The sequence below is a fragment of the Myotis brandtii genome, unplaced genomic scaffold, assembly GCF_000412655.1.
Source record: "Myotis brandtii unplaced genomic scaffold, ASM41265v1 scaffold466, whole genome shotgun sequence".
Classification (NCBI taxonomy): Eukaryota; Metazoa; Chordata; class Mammalia; order Chiroptera; family Vespertilionidae; genus Myotis; species Myotis brandtii.
In genome coordinates this window covers 1,097,172-1,102,865 of record NW_005367809.1, presented here as the reverse complement: position 1 = coordinate 1,102,865, position 5,694 = coordinate 1,097,172, and the positions used below count along the sequence as shown (strand labels likewise).

At 37.8% G+C, this 5,694-nt stretch overlaps 1 pseudogene; it reads right to left on the bottom strand.

The window, feature by feature from the left end:
* Positions 1-261: 261 nt before the first annotated feature.
* LOC106727693 lies at positions 262-827 on the bottom strand (annotated as a pseudogene).
* Positions 828-5,694: the final 4,867 nt, after the last annotated feature.

Below are 5,694 nucleotides of genomic sequence, written 5' to 3'. Positions count from 1 at the left end.
CTAAGTCATTAGATTTTAATAAACTAATGCATAGATTAGTATATCAGAGGTTACTTTCTGTTTAGTTCTTCTTTTGCTATTTTTTGGTATCAGCTTAATGCCTATTTCTCGTTTTTCTTTCTTTTTTCCTGCAAAAAGCTTTATGGTTTCCATTTGGTCCAATGCATGGGAGAGGGCTCGAGGGTGGTTAAATGAATGGCTAGTTGTTTCGGGGAGAGACTCAGGTAAACGATAGACACCAGGGGAATGCAGAGGAGCATCTCAAAGGCCTCTGGGCTCCAAAGGCTCCTAGTGGTGTCTAAGGGGGAGCCTTTGGAAGAGACACTGGTCCAGCCCAGTCTGAGGGCCGGCCAGCCTGTGGAGGTGAGTCAGGTGCCTCCTCTCTTGATGAGTTTCACCTCCTCACCCAAGAAGTGGTTCTTCCGGAAGTCACAGAGATTAGGGTCTGTGTGGGTAGAACCCAGGACATGCAGCTTCAAAAGGCCCTGGGTCAGGTTCCTCTCCAAGGCCAAGGTGGCTTCCAGGGCATCCTGAGTTTTGCCCACTCATCTTGGAGAGGCTTCAGCACATCCTGGAAGAGAATGCGGCCACTGCGCTGGTTTTGCATCTTCAAGAGATGCTCAGCACCCGCAAGCATCTTCTCCTCCAACTTGCGAAGGAAGTGGCCCACAACCTCAAGAGCCACATCGTCTCAGTGGAAATAGAAGCTGAGAGAGAGGTAGGTGTGGGAGGCCTGCAGGTGCAGGTTGGCCAGGGAGTTGACCGTAGCCTCCACCTCGATGGAATAATTCTGACAAATCTGGGAGCTCATGGCTGTTTGGCAATAAGGAGTTAAGATAGAAAAAACAACAACAGTGTGTTGGCTGGACTTGGAGGTGGTTCTGAAGGTGGTGACTGGTTAAGATGCTGGAGAGTGGCCAGACTCTGAGTCTGTTCCATCCAAACATTGTTGAAGCAAGAGACATATCTGGGACCATCAAGGGCACTAACAGATCAGTGCCTATTTCAAAGTAAATATGATGAAACAGGTAAAATATAACTAATCCTTGCATTGTCATAACATCAAAATAAATAATAATAAGTACATTTTTGTCCATATCTTTTACCTTATATTGAAAAAAATGAGTGGCCAACATAAAAAATTTTTATGTTGTCATTTATTGCTTCTATATGTGAAATGATATCATTTATGTGTAGTAGAAAATATAACCCTGAAAGGTACAGTGTTTTTGTGCTGTAGGGCATAACCAGCTTTGTGATCTGAGTCAGTGATCTTATCCAGAATTCTTTTTTCAAATCCTAGTGAACTGTCCTTTGAATTAGCTTTAATATCTCTGGTTCCTTCACTAATGCAAAAGGAACTGTTGACACATGTTCATTTTATATATTAGGTGGGTCATGCTGTAAACTCTTGAAAATTGTAAGTTGCAGTCCTGGCCGGTTTTGCTCAGTTTTTAGAGCAATGGCCTGCTCACTGAACGGTTGAGGGTTTTATTCCTAGTCAAGGGCACATACCTGGGTTGCAGGTTTAATCCCAAGCCTCAGTTAGGGTGCATGGAGGAAACAACCAATCAATGCATCTCACTCATATCTCTTTCTCTCTCTAAAAATCAATGGAAAAAAATGTCCTCTGATGAGGATTAAAAAAAAGAAAATTGCAATGTGGATATTTCAATTCAATGTGGATAATGATATGAGGCATGTTTTCCTTAAACTGGGAGGGATTATTTTATTGATTCATTTCAGTTAGCAAATGTATTCTTTGTTTGTTTGTTTCCTGAGGGAAGGCTAATATTAAATGAGTACTATTTTTAAATTGTTATCTTATGTTTTTCTTCACATTATTTTAGCTTTATATAAGGTTCTAGTATCATTCCTGACTAAATGGTATACTTTTCTATACATTTCCATAGGTCCATTTCTATAGGAGTTAATGATACATCTGAAATGGAAGGAAATGTGGCTAGATTCCTAATCTGCTTATTTCACTACTATTACATTACTAGAGTTTTTCTGACTAAGGCTACATGTCATAGCAGAATAAGGAGAAACCGTGCAATGGAGACTAATTTGTGCACAATGTAGGGCCTAGGCTGGACTGGTGGAGAACTGGATCAGGATACACTGCACTATTGTTTCTGACATTCCCTGACAAACCACTATAACTCATGAGGTTCTACTCCCAGTGACAAGGTTGAATATAATTACCTACCTGCTATAAAAGAATAAAACATTAAGAAACTATATAGTGGAAAATCCTTTGAATACAAATAGTCATTATAATTAGACAAGAATAATTGCCAATCTTATATAATAAAACCCTAATATGCAAATTGATTGAAGGCAGAACAACCAGTCACTATGATGCACACTGACCATCAGGTGGCAGATGCTCAATGCAGAAGCTGGCCCCTGGTGGTCAGTGTGCTCCCACAGGGGGCGCACCATTCAGCCAGAAGCCAGGCTCAAGGCTGGCTAGCACATTGGTGGTGGCTAGAGCCTCTCCTGCCTCCGATGCAAGTGGGCGGTAAGGAGTGAGGGGTCCCAGACTGCAAGAGCCCCAGACTGTGAGAGGGATGTCTGACTGCCAGCTTCAGGCCTAAGCCAGCAGGCAGACATCCCCCAAAGGGTCCCACAATGAGAGAGATGCAAGCCAGGTTGAGGGACATCCCCCCCGCTACTACCAAGTGCATGAATGTTGTGCACTGGGCCTCTAGTATTTTAATATCAGTATGTGTTCTAAATGTTTTCTCTACATAAGTTCCTTCATTCCTCACAATTCTACTACCATATAAAAAAAAGGGAAGCACAGAGAGATGGTATAACTTCCTTAAAGTCACAGAAATTGTAAGTGAAAAAAAAAATGAAATTCTGTGCAACACTATGGGTTGAATTGTGTCCTTCCAAAAATTCGTAAGTGCTGACTCTAGTCCTTTGATTGTTATTGGGTCTTTGCACATTTCACCAGGCTAAAATTAAATACTTATGGTGGGCCCAAATCTGATGTGACTAGTGTACTTACAAAATGGGGAAATTTGGACCCAATCACAAAAAGGGAAGACACTGTGAAGGCACACAAGGACTATCTAAAGGTGAAAGATTGGAGTGATGTATCTATAAACAAAGGAATTCCTGGGGCCACCAGAATCTAGATGAGAAACATGGAACAGATCCTTTCCTAGGGCTTTAAGAAGGCCTTGCTGACACTTTAAAGACAATCAATATCTGTTATTATAAGCCACCCAGTTTGTGGTATCTTATGGCAGCCATGGGAAACTAATAGAGACAATTCACTATAAAAATAGGTGCCTCATCTCAAGGAGTTGAGCTTTGCATATAATTTCACACTTCAAATTTAAATTTTAAAATCACATAGCTACATTTACTACTGGTGATACATATAGCCTTGCTAGAAGCTAATAAAACATTACATTAGACATTTTGGATAAGGTCAATATACGTTAAGAAAGAAAATGGGACAATTAGAAAACGAAGAACAATTTACTACATTAAAAACCTTTTGGCTTTATTGGCTCTAAAATTAATGCCCTTTAATACTCTACCTTGTAGTATATTTAAAATAGAAGGTTTACTCTGATAATACAAATTTACAAAGGAAAGGTTGTGCTGTTTCCTAAGTACACAAAGAAGACTTCTCCTAGAGTCAATTGAAAAACTAACACATAAATCATGGAACCAAATGCTTTGAAGTTTGCTACCTGCTGCTGCATTGTAATCTCTTATATTTAACTGTTGTTATTCTGTCAAATTAAAAATAAATGTGATGTAGTTTATCAGTAATTAGTTATTGCTTTGAAGTATAATCTATTACTTAACTTTCCAAATGTCTTCTTTCTAACAAATGTGTGTCAGCAGTAGACTTTTATATTACAGGCTTTCAAGACAGATGGCTTAAGACTGTCACTACATTAGAGTTAACCACTGAATACCCTATTGGTTTGTTTGATGTATTATGAATGCTAGCTAGAATCTTCCTTGTACTGACTATACAATTTATGGCATCTGTGCTTTATCAAAGATAGTCATTTTATTTTCAAAAGTTTCATTTCCAATGAGAAGCTTGCTGAGGCTACAATTCACGCATACTACTGGAATGTTAATCATCCATGGACAATGTGAACATCCTGTAAACTTGTGTCACTAATTTTAGCAGTTTTATACAGTGGAATGACACATTAAGTACCCAGAAAATAATGTATAGAGATTAATGTATTAAAGTTGTGCTTTACTGAATGGTATTTAATTTTATCAAGTAGAACCATCTTAATAAGGTCTTAGGGTCTAAGACTTGCTGCTTTGTTAATTTTTGAAATTATCCTCAAAATGCAATACAATAAAACACATAAAAACATAACATGAGGCCCCATTGTTTTAAAATGAAATTAATAAGCAAAGCTTTATCAAGATCTTTGTATATAACTTTTCTTTTTAAGTTTAGGCACCAGTTTCTGAAGATCAAAGGGAGATTTTGGACCAGGATGAGTTGACTAAAACTAAGAAAGACTGCATTAATTTGAAGCAAAGAAAAAAGCTTGGCTCAACTTAAAAGTTTTAGTGACAGGCTAGAATAAAGAGAGAGAGTAAGGATATGCACAGAGAGCTTTAAAGGTACCATAAATTTATAGAAGGTTGAAGATAACAAAAATGGATTGGATAGATGCAATTAATCGGAAGATAGAACCATGAATGTTTGGATCCAATGGTGTCAAATTACATGACAAACATCCATGAGTTTGAAAACAATTCAAAATAAGAATATTAGTTGTTGAGATTGGTTAGATTAATATCCTACTAAGTACCTCACACTCTATAATAAAAATGTCAGAAGTAAACTATCTATTTCCTATAAATTCTCCCTATAAACTTAAGATTAAAAATGTGATTCTGAAGACTCAGATCTAGCAATCTGACTCTTTTGAGGGCAGGCCCTGAATGTAAAGGTGCAAAAGTGCCCCAGGACATGCTCCCTCTTAGAATTTGGTGGGAATATGGGGATGCAAATGACTTTTACTATTCCCATGTTCTGTTTTCTTTACTAGTTGGCAATAGGATTATTATATAATAAACTCTAGCCCTTCCCTGTTCTATTTCTTAAATTTGTGATTCTTTTTTTAAAAATAGCAAAATTAAAACTGTGAAATCAATAAATAGAATTTAGTAGGATTTTATTGTGCATATAAGAATAGTCCACAAACTGGGAACTTTGAAAAATATAAACCAATATGAAGTTCAGGAGCATAAAGTTACAAGATGGCTTTTATAAAGTGAAAATGAGGAAGCTGTTCACCCTTGAACTGACTGGTTATTACAATGTGGGTTTCCAGACACAGGGAATTGGTTAAAAGTGATTAATTATCTCATACCAATGTTAGGATGATGACTTAAGTTTTTTCTATAATTTTCAGAGGTATTTACAAGAAATAACCTAAGTTAAACTTTTCTTATGCTCATAAAATAACCTAGATTTGGCTTTGTGTACTTGGCTTAAATGTCTTTGTATACTCAAGTCTGGTCTCCATTTTGTATGTAATTTAACATGTTGTACAATCTTCCTAAAGTAGGATCAGGTAGAAAGTTAGACATGAGCAACCGGGGTGAGGCCTGCCCTGGGGTCCTGAACAGAGGTCAGACCAGCACTGTCTTCAGACCACCTCTCTATGGGCGGCCCAGCAG